Source organism: Toxorhynchites rutilus, chromosome 1, assembly GCF_029784135.1.
Source record: "Toxorhynchites rutilus septentrionalis strain SRP chromosome 1, ASM2978413v1, whole genome shotgun sequence".
Lineage (NCBI taxonomy): Eukaryota > Metazoa > Arthropoda > Insecta > Diptera > Culicidae > Toxorhynchites > Toxorhynchites rutilus.
Window position 1 is genome coordinate 49,134,297 of NC_073744.1, and position 11,692 is coordinate 49,145,988.

At 46.6% G+C, this 11,692-nt stretch overlaps 1 pseudogene; it reads left to right on the forward strand.

Moving 5' to 3' along the window:
* Positions 1–1,525: 1,525 nt before the first annotated feature.
* Positions 1,526–1,609, forward strand: LOC129763755 (U4 spliceosomal RNA; annotated as a pseudogene).
* Positions 1,610–11,692: the final 10,083 nt, after the last annotated feature.

Consider the following 11,692-nt stretch of genomic DNA (forward strand, 5'->3'; position numbering starts at 1 on the left):
TCATTTCGTTTTCACCGTGAAGTGACGTTCGTGATCAGGACCAATGTCACAATCGTTGGAATTCTCCAGTGCAAATGAACTAAAGGGTGTGTCACATCAAATTGCATCACGGAAAAAACGCTGTAGAAATTCGCCCAGTAGACCGATCCTTTTTAAAATTTTAGACAGTTAAATAAAAACTATTAAACAACTTTTGGCATTTTCTTTTTATTCATACTTCGAGCCCAAGCCCGTATGCTCGCACCTTCCTCTTTACCCCGTCCATAAGATTCTGTACAATGTCAGGTTGTAGTTTTTTTTTTAACTGAAATCCATTTTCTCTTGAAGTCCGCCTCCGATTTGACAACTTTTGGGTTCTTCCGGAGGGCCTGCTTCATAATCGCCCAATATTTCTCTATTGGGCGAAGCTCCGGCACGTTGGGCGGGTTCATTTCCTTTGGCACGAAGGTGACCCCGTTGGCTTCGTACCACTCCAACACGTCCTTTGAATAGTGGCACGAAGCGAGATCCGGCCAGAAGATGGTCGGGCCCTCGTGCTGCTTCAATAGTGGTAGTAAGCGCTTCTGTAGGCACTCCTTAAGGTAAACCTGCCCGTTTACCGTGCCGGTCATCACGAAGGGGGCGCTCCGCTTTCCGCAAGAGCAGATCGCTTGCCACACCATGTACTTTTTGACAAACTTGGATAGTTTCTGCTTGCGAATCTCCTCCGGAACGCTGAATTTGTCCTCTGCGGAGAAGAACAACAGGCCCGGCAGCTGACGAAAGTCCGCTTTGACGTAGGTTTCGTCGTCCATTACCAGGCAATGCGGCTTCGTCAGCATTTCGGTGTACAGCTTCCGGGCTCGCGTCTTCCCCACCATGTTTTGCCTTTCGTCGCGGTTAGGAGCCTTCTGAACCTTGTATGTATGCAGGCCCTCCCGCTGCTTGGTCCGCTGGATGAATGAACTTGACAAATTCAGCTTATTGGTGACATCCCGGACCGAACTTCTCGGATCACGTCTAAACTGCTTAACTACGCGCTTGTGACATTTTTCACTGACGGAGCATCCATTTTTGCCGTTCTTCACCTTCCGGTCGATGGTTAGGTTCTCGAAGTATCGTTTTAGTACTCTGCTGACCGTGGATTGGACGATTCCCAGCATCTTACCGATGTCCCGATGTGACAACTCCGGATTTTCGAAATGAGTGTACAGGATTAATTCACGACGCTCTTTTTCGTTCGACGACATTTTCCCAAATTTACGAAAAATTGACAGTGAAGCATGGCCAACGTGATCTATACACTCTTATCTGATTATAAGCGAGAGCTGAAGATATAATTCCTAAAAATTAATTTTCTACAGCGTTTTTTTCCGTGATGCAATTTGATATGACACACCCTTTAATGTTTCTAGAGACAATGTGTGCCCAGATCGCTTGAAGTAGATTTGAAGTAGAGGACGCTTTGTTGTTGAATTCATTATCTATACTTGTGGATCTTCTGCTTGGAAAAGCTAGAAAAAAGCGAGTGAATGATCCCGAGATTAGCTATGCGCAGTGGCGTTATCGTAACTAATGAGGTTTTTCCGAGGTGTGATTTTTGCTAGGTAAAAACTGAAAAACCGAGACAAAAGTCTCCGTTGGTTACTATGAACAAAAGTTTACAAGTGACACTGATAAAAAAGCGAGTGAATGACACTCAGTCAAAAGCCTTACTTCTTTTGACAATATTTTCGACCAATAGTTAGAACTTGATGGAAATAATATCTCAAATCAATTTTGCATGTAAACCCCCCACATTTCCTACCCTAGACAACATAACAAAAACCCAGCAAACGTGATCCGATAGGAAAGCAGCAAATCAGAGATGCAAGACGAGAGATTTCTGGAGTAGGAATTATCCAACGCAACGCCCAAGTTCGCCCATGGATCATGGCGCTCGTAGCTATGGTATCAAGTGTAAATTAAACAACAGTTAGTGTACGCTTCACATGGGCGATGGAAGGTGCATGTGGTGCATACCACAACCGCGAAATGGGGTGGGAACTTGAATTCCAGGAATTTGTCTTGCATTTTGATTGTGGCAGGTGTTGTTTCAATGTGTTTTCTGATTGTTTGTTTCCCTCATACGATGCGCGCGGAGATGTAATGAGGTAAAAAAAACTTTACATCGGTCGTGATTTGCAGCATTGCGTTAGATTCTAGCTTTTTGTTCTGGAAAGATTGCCTGCACAGGTAGACATTCGCTAGTGGCTTAATTTCACGCGAATAATTAACATCATCACACCGAAATGACGCGCGAGCAACTATGTTCTTCAAGCAAGATCTTATCAGCGTGTGTATGTTGCCAACTGGTTCACAAACTGTTTAATGGTAATGTCAAAGTGCCAATTGAATCGGATTGCCGTGGAGAAAGTCGATATCGCATGTCTTTGGTTCAGCGGGATATTAATTGCGCGAGGTGTTGACGCGAGCTGAGCCCGCGATTGCATATCAACATCATCATCATCAGCATCAGCAGCGGCATTTAAGACGGGATAAATCAGCTTTCATTCAAGTATTGGACTAAGCGTTTAACGGAGACTCATAAATGGTCGCTGGCAGAAGGTAGTGGTTATGCGAACACCTTGACGTGTGTTTGTTATTGAGGCATCGTGCAAGTCTCGCTCGAGGAGAGTGTATCAATGAATGTTTGATATTGCAATTGAATATCTTGATAATAAAGTGATGTTAAGTTGAATGAGACAGAGAAATTAGTCGATTTTAACCCGACTTTCTTTGATTTTCTTGATGCTTTGTTCATTTTTCTCAGCGACTCTACCATTTTCTATTGAAAAAATTGAGAAGATATTCTTGTGCAACTTTTGAGACAAAAATGGAAGAAGAAACATGGATAGTTGTCTATGAGTTCAATCTTATGTTCTGCGAGTGAAGTCTTTCCTAGATTATATTCACAGTCAAAATTTCTCAATGTTTCTATCTATTTTTTTTTATTTGAGTTCAATTCATATTCGGTTTCTAATTTATCGATAACTAGCTGACCCGGCAAACTTCGTTCCGCCAAAAATTTATTTTTCGTTATCACATTCACGTTTTCTTACTAGGCGCACGTTCAAGGTTCCAATCGCAGAACTGTTCATTGATAGATATTCTACTCTACCCCCTAAAATTACCTTTTACTATAAAATTCCTAGTACTTCTACCAAAACTCTTCATTATAATATTATTATTAGGGTATTATTTTTAGACACAATTCTCGTTCAGGATTTTCCAACCACTTGCAAATAACATGTTTCTCCGTTACATGGAATAAATGTTTGATATAGAAAATATGATAGAATATAGACAGCCCTAACTCGGACAATTCATTCCTCGAGTTTTGCTCTTATCAACACATTCAGCGATACATTTTTATTTATATAGATAGAAGAAGCTATAGGAGTGAGTTTTATCACATTAAATTCAATATCCACTTTAAAACAAAGATCGATTTCGTTAGCGCAAACGTCAAATGGACTTACAATGCTTGTCACTATGAAATTGTAAAACATATAGGGATTGAATTTTCGCAAATTTTCTCATCTTCTTCAGAGTTTTCCGAATATTTTCAATTGTCATGTTTTGTTGGAATATGTTTGATAGAAATATGTGTTTTTTGGAACCCCCCCCCCTCCATTCCAGAGGATGGTGGGGTGTCATACCATCATAGAAACGTTTATATGGCAGTCTCCCCTTAGAGAGGGAGAGGAGTGTCTACTCACCATAGAAACGTTTCTTACCCCCTAAAGCCTCCACATGCCAAATTTGGCTCCATTTGCTTGATTGGTTTTCGAGGTATGCAGAAATTTGTGTTTCATTCGTATGGCAGCCCCCATTAGAGAGAGGGAAGGAGTGTCTAATGATCATAGACATATTTATTGCACCCTAAAACCTCTACATGCCAAATTTGGTTTCATTTGCTCGACTAGTTCTAGAGTTATGTAGAAATTTGTGTTTCATTTGTGTGGCAGTCTTCCCTTAGAGAGGATGAGAAGTATCGAACCACCATAGAATCGTTTCTTGTCCCCTAAAACCTTCACATGTCAAATTTTGCTTCATTTGCTTGATTGGTTTTCGAGGTATGCGTTTGTTTGTTTTTCATTCGTATGGCAGCCCTTCGACTGAGAGGGGGGAGGAGTGTCTGATTACCATAGAAACGTTTCTCGCCCCCTTAAACCTTCACATGCCAAATCTGGCTCCATTTGCTTGATTTGTTTTCGAGTTATGTAGAAATTGTGTGTTTCATTTGTATGGCAGCTTCCCCTTAGAGAGGGGGGAGGAGTTTCTAATTACCATAGAAACGTTTCTTGCCCCCTAAAACCTTCAGGTACCAAAACCCTAAAACCTCTACATGTTTTGTTGCAAACATGAAAAAAGTTACAGGAGGGTTGTGTCTGGAGCACGACCCCATAGTTAACGTAGGATTACGTTAGGCTATTTATATCACATCGATTTGGGATCTATTTGAAACATTACATTAATGAAATATGTTCTGTTGGGTCTCAACCTATGTTCCATGAAAAATCATGTTTCATAAAGGTTCCATCCGAGAAAAAATCCCGTAACATTTTCTAATTTTCCCAAACTACCCGGTAGTGGTGGTCACAATAACACGTACATGCAATAACGTTTGTATTTGAAAATGGACAAATTTCATCAGTTTTTCCTGCGTTCACCTTAACACCTGGTGAAGAGATCACTTGTCCATCGTCAATCACAATAACCCCTCTTGACTAAATTCTCCTCCTCTCTGAAACCACCAATGTTAACTAATTATTTTCCCGGATTTTTGCTGCTTTTCAAAATCTTGCCTTGAAGGTTCTCTTATGGGGCTGGAGCTACTTCAGCAAATCCCGACTAGGGCAGCCACTAACCCTTCAGAATCCGACGGCTCCAGAATGGTTCGTACGAGTAAAGTAAGTGGTCTGCTTTTCGGATTGGGATTTGTTCTGTGATTTTTGCCAGTGTTTTTGAACTCCTTTTCCGTTAGGAGCTCTGGTGTTGCCTTTCGGATGACTCAGCAGAAATCGGATGGACTCGGTGCGGAAAATATATACTCCTGGGTGTGTGTACGAAAATGAACTTTGACTTTGTGCGGTCCCTTTTGTCGTGATTCCTCGTTTGTGCGACTCTTTTTGTGCGATTTTATTATGCCATCGGGTCTTGAATCACGCTAACTAATTGCACAAATAACAAAATCGCACCTAAACAGTCACACAAATGAGAAATCGCAGAAAAAGCAACCGCACAAAAACAGGTTTGCCTGTATATATTCACGAATTCTTACTTTAGCTGAAAATTAAAAGGGAAAGAAAAGATCTCCCTTTCCTACTCAGATAACCGAAAGCGCATCGGGTATCTGCCTGCCTGTTTGCCAGCGTGGTATTTTCCCATCCGTGTTTCTCACGTGTTTTATTTCCACTACGCCACCTGCGAAGGGTCCCAAATAAACGTATGCATGTTTATACTGAAACAATAGTATAAAGTTTCTGCGCGCCTATCTTTGGAACTATACAAATAGAAATTGGAGGAAAAGAACAAATACGTGGTTCTCTCCTGCTGGCATTCATGCAACGCGCCTGTTGCGCTCCATATTTGATCATTTTATTATTTTATGTCCAGCTCTGCTATCTAGGCTGGGTCCGTAACAAACCCAGACCAAATTTGACTGCGTATCAAAAAAAAAATGGTAAAGAAACTGCGTTCCGTGGTTTGTTGAAGAATAGAGAGAAAAGAGAAAAGAGAAGAGAGTGTAGAGTAGAGAGTAGAGAGTAGAGAGTAGAGAGTAGAGAGTAGAGAGTAGTGCCGTGGAGCTGCCGGCCTAGAATAGCACTTCGGGTCGAGGTCCCCGTCCCTGTCATAGAAGGCGACTAATCGGGTGACAACGCGAGTAAGGGCGCGGTAAAGACTATTGAGAATGCACGGGGGAAATACCGTGTACAGGAGCAGCGAGAGAAGTGCCGAGCACATCAGGATCGACGTCAGTAAGATCCTGATTACGACACACTGGTATGAAATGGAAACGGATATGACATGGAAACGGACAACATGCGACACTAAAGGCTGACAGTCGTGCTATTCTGCTCCCTGAGTAAGGAAGGGTGATACCTTCTTGAAACGGCGGGTGGGGTAATAGTGCGATTGCCCCCGTCCCGGTAACAACTTGGCTAGTCTTCGGGTACGTTCGATGCTCGTCTAGGCTCAGGCACTAGGTACTAGGCATCAGATGTCACATTCCTGACTTGCGCTGATCCGGCTCTGAACACGGTTCCCATGAAGGACCGTGTCAACCCCTGCATGGCCTCACTGCTTGCATAGATAACCATGGGATCACAAAAAGGCGACTATGTACAACGAGCGGAGATAGCGGCCCGGAGTTGGGACCCAACCAAAATGGAGACAACTAACAAAACAAACGAAGAACGAAGAAACAGTATGATGGATACAGGAGACCAAGCCAACGCGTTCGCTGGTAGTAAAAAGCTGCTGCGATCGCCAATACTGAAACAAGTGGTACCACCAGGTCCTAGTGGCAGTAATGGAGGAATACCCGAGACCCAGCAAAGTCGAGGGATCAATCCCCTGTTCCTGCCAAAGTCCAGCGGTAGTTTAACCCAGGAAGGAGGGTTGACTGGAGAAAGCATACTGAACACGATCATGATAAGGGTCAAAGAACTAGACACATTCGTGCAGGACAAACCCAACGTGCATAAAGAGATCAAGACCAGGGTGTCGGGTATAAGATCTCTCTTGGGACGAGCTATAAAGGAGCACGATGGACTCGTCGAAAGGACGAAAACTTCCGAGAAAACACTCGCAGAAGCGTTGCAAAAAGCTGCAGCTGGACAGGTGACGCCAAAGATTCCTCGAAACCGTTCGGAAAAAAGAAAAAAAGATTCACCAGCAGAAGAAGAAATGCTCAAAAAACGCAAGGACGACCACGACAACGACGATCAAGGCGATAGTGCCGCCCAGGGCGACAGCGAAGAGCTGGGTGACAGCGACGACCAGAGCGGCACCGATAGCAAAAGAAACGACTGGAGCACGGTCACGAGAAGAAACAAGAAAAAATTAGTGAAAGAGCAAAAAGAGAGGGAGAGAAAAGAGAAAACGGTGAAAAAAAACAAGAAAGAGGATGAAAAGAAACAGGGGCCAAATGACAAGAAGCCTAATCCTCGGCGGGCGAGAGGCAAAGGCGATGCACTCATCGTCGAAGCCAAGGGCGACGTATCATATGCTGACCTCTTCAAAAAAATGCGAGAGGACCCTGGCCTCAAGAAACTGGAGGAGAGCGTGGTGAAGTCTATGCGCACCCAGAATGGCGAAATGCTGTTCGAGCTGAAGAGAGACCCAGAAATCAGGAGCTCTGCATTTAAGGATCTTGTCGAAAGGGCTCTCGGTGATGGAGCGAACGTAAGGGCCTTATCCTCCGAGTCATCGATTGAATGCAGGAACCTCAGTCTGTTCACTACCGAGATGGACCTGCGTCAGAAGTTGGAGGAGGAAAACATCGTGGGCAAAGTTCCGATGAAAATCCGATTAAGAAATGCGTATCGCGGGACGCAGACCGCAACGATTCGTCTCCCAACGGACGCAGCGAACAAGCTGCTGAAGCTAGAGAGTATAAATGTCTGCTGGGCTGTGGGTCGTTTTAGAATTGTTCCGCCTGTCCCAAAGCAATTGGAGCGATGTTTCAAGTGTTTAAGCTTCGGCCATCTGGCGAAAGGCTGCTTGGGGCCAGATAGATCCAAACTGTGCAGGAAATGCGGAATAGAGGGACACTTTGCCAGCGACTGCAAGGGAAAGCCAAGGTGTATGCTCTGCGAGGACAGTAATGACCATACGACGGGAGGCTTTAATTGCCCTGTGTACAAACAGGCGAGGGCAAGCGAACAGTGATGGAGATAATCCAAATAAATCTCAACCATTGTGATACCGCACAGCAACTGTTGTGGCAGTCAACGACAGAAACAAAATGTGATGTCGCAATTATCGCGGAGCCGTATCGCATTCTCCCCGGTAACGGTAATTGGGTGACGGATAAAGTGGGAATGGCCGCCATCCAGGTCGATATCCCATTCCGGAGGTAGTCTCGAGGACTCGCGAGGGTTTCGTGATCACAAAGATCAACGGAATTTTCATATGCAGTTGCTACGCACCTCCCAGATGGACGATGGACCAGTTCCACTATATGCTGGATGTCCTCACCGAGGAGCTCGCTGAACGAAAACCAGTCGTTATAGGAGGGGATTTCAATGCCTGGACAGTAGATTGGGGAAGCAGATGCACCAACGCGAGAGGGAATTGCTTACTAGAAGCTCTGGCCAAGCTGGATGTTACCCTGTGCAACGAGGGTACCACTAGTACCTTCCGTCGAGATGGCCGAGAGTCCATCATCGACTTGACTTTTTGCAGTCCGTCGTTAATGACAAAAATGAGATGGAGGGTATGCGAAGGATACACACACAGTGATCATCAAGTCATTCGTTATACCATTGGCCAACGACAGTCCGTGGCAGTACGGATAACTAGGACATGCCCACGCAGGTGGAAGACAAAAATCTTTGACAAGGATCTTTTCATCGAAGCACTACGCGTGGAGAGTGGCGTCTTGAACATGAACGCAGATGAACTGACGGAAACGCTAGCCAAAGCATGCGATATAACAATGCCAAGAAAAAGGGAACCCAGGTATAAGCGACCTCCAGCCTACTGGTGGAGTGAGACACTTGGCGTACTTCGGGCCAACTGCCTCAACGCCAGAAGACGCTTCCAACGGTCAAGCATAGACACCAGAGAAGAGCGGAGAGTGGAATTTAGAGAGGCTAGATCCACTCTTAAACGGGCGATTAAGCGGAGCAAATCTAATTGCTTCAGGGAGTTATGTCGGGACGTGGACGTCAATCCATGGGGCAATGCTTACCGAGTGGTGATGGCGAAGCTCAGGGGCCCAACGACACCTTCCGAAATGTGTCCCGAAAAATTAAAAACTATCGTGGAAGGGTTATTTCCGCAGCACGACCCAACGACCCGGCCACCCATGCCATATGGAGAGGATGAGGATAACATCGAACGCAGAGAGGTGACGAACGACGAGCTAGTTGCAGCTATGAAATGTCTCAAAACGAAGAAAGCGCCTGGCCCAGATGGAATCCCCAACGTAGCTTTAAAAGCGGCAGTCCTAGCATTCCCTGATATGTTCAGGACAGCAATGCAGAAGTGTCTAGACGAATGCTACTTTCCGGATCGATGGAAGGTACAAAAGCTAGTACTACTGCCCAAACCAGGAAAGACGCCGGGTGATCCAGCATCGTATAGACCCATATGCCTGTTGGACACTCTGGGGAAACTTTTGGAGAGAATCATCCTCAATAGGCTGACGGAATGCACGGAGGGAGTTCGTGGACTGTCCGATAGTCAATTCGGATTTCGGAAAGGGAGATCCACGGTAGATGCCATTCGCATAGTGGTCGAAAGAGCAAACAGAGCATCCAAACAGAAGCTCAGAGGAAATCGATACTGCGCAGTGATAACGATCGACGTTAAGAACGCGTTCAATAGTGCCAGCTGGGAGGCCATCGCGACTGCGCTCCACACGATGAGAGTCCCTGAATACCTGTGTAGAATACTGAGAAGCTACTTCGAGAACCGTGTGCTGGTGTACGAGACAAACACGGACCAGGCGCAGATTAAAACTACGGCTGGAGTTCCGAAGGGCTCTATCCTGGGTCCATCGCTCTGGAACAGCATGTACGATGGCGTACTAAAACTGAATCTGCCCAGAGGTGTGGAGATCATTGGCTTCGCGGATGACATTGTTATTCTCGTGACCGGAGAATCCTTGGAACGGGTCGAAATGCTCGCGACCGAATCGATAGACATGATCGGAAGGTGGATGCAAAGTGTGAAACTGCAGATAGCCCACCACAAGACGGAAATGTTGATTGTCAGCAACCGCAGGGCGGTGCAACGTGCAGAAATCACCATCGGAGAGCACTTGATAACTTCGAAGCGAGATTTGAAATACCTGGGGGTGCAGATCGATGATCGACTGAACTTCAACAGTCACGTCGACTACGCTTGTAAAAAAGCAACGAAGACAATCAATGCACTGACACGAATCATGCCCAACAACTTTGGCCCAAGCAGCAGCAAGAGGCACCTTTTGGCTAGTGTCTCCTCATCGACATTACGATACGGGGGTCCAGCCTGGATCGCGGCGTTAGAAACTCAGCGGAACACGAGGAGGCTGAATAGTACGTACCGGCTCATGGCGATGCGAGTCGCGAGTGCGTACAGAACCATATCAACAGAAGCGGTCTGCGTCAGAGCCAGGCTAGTCCCTATCAACATCATCTTGGCGGAAGACAGCGAGTGCTATATGAAGAGGGGAACCAGAGGAATCCGGAAGCTAATGAGGGCAGAGTCGATGGCTAGGTGGCAGCAAGAGTGGAGTGCGGCTCAAAACGGCAGATGGACGCACAGGCTCATACCGACACTAATGGGAAACATGGAGAGGTGAATTTTCACCTAACACAGTTTCTGTCTGGGCATGGCTGCTTCAGGCAGTATCTGCACCGGTTTGGACATGCAAGATCGCCTCTTTGTCCGGAGTGTGGAGATGTGGAGGAAACACCGGAACACGTCGTATTTGTATGTCCAAGATTCACCACAAGGCGCGAGGGGCTGCCTACCCTTCATGCTGGGAACATCGTAGAGGAAATGTGTCGTGACGAGGGCACCTGGAACGCAGTGAACAGTGCAATCGTCCACATCATGTCCGAGCTACAGCGGAAGTGGAGGACCGACCAGCGTGCGGATAACGCCTGACTATAAAAGATGAACCACAGTGAAATCTGAAGCACCGGAGTACCCCACGAGAGCGGCCGTGACGGAGTGCGCGTTATGTTGGAGGGCACTACCTAATCGGCGCTCCGCTGGGAAGAGAAATCCTGCGAGGGTGACTGTGACGGGGCGCGTGTTACGTTGGAGGGCGCTTCCTAATCGGTTCACGTCTCGACAGGTGAGAAATCCCGCGAGGGTGGCTGTGACGGGTTGCACGTCAAGTTGGAGGGCAATCCCTAATCGGTACACGTCTCGACGGGTAAGCGGAATCTGGCAAGAAGGATTGACAAATTGCTGGCAATGCCTCATGGTGGATTGTAAGGAAGAATACTGCGAGGACTTCGACGAAGCGAGCGCCTAGGAAGGCGTCACCAAATCGGTTTGTGCCTCACGAGAGTTGCTGTGACGGAGTGCGCGTTATGTTGGAGGGCACTACCTAATCGGCGCTCCGTTGGGAAGCGAAATCCTGCGAGGGTGGCTGTGACGGGGCGCGCGTCAAGTTGGAGGGCGCTTCCTAATCGGTGCACGTCTCGACAGGTAAACGGATACTGTCGCGAAGAACAGAAAAATGCCTGCCTGTCAACGCCTTATCGTGGCCTGGATGGAGGAACACTGCGAACATTTCGAAGGAGCGAGCATCATGGAGGAAGCCATCGACAAACTGGTGCATACCCCACGAGAGTAGCTGTGACGGAGTGCGCGTCATGTTGGAGGGCACTACCTAATCGGCGCTCCGTTGGGAAGAGAAATCCTGCGAGGGTGACTGTGACGGGGCGCGCGTTAAGTTGGAGGGCGCTTCCTAATCGGTGCACGTCTCGACGGGTAAATG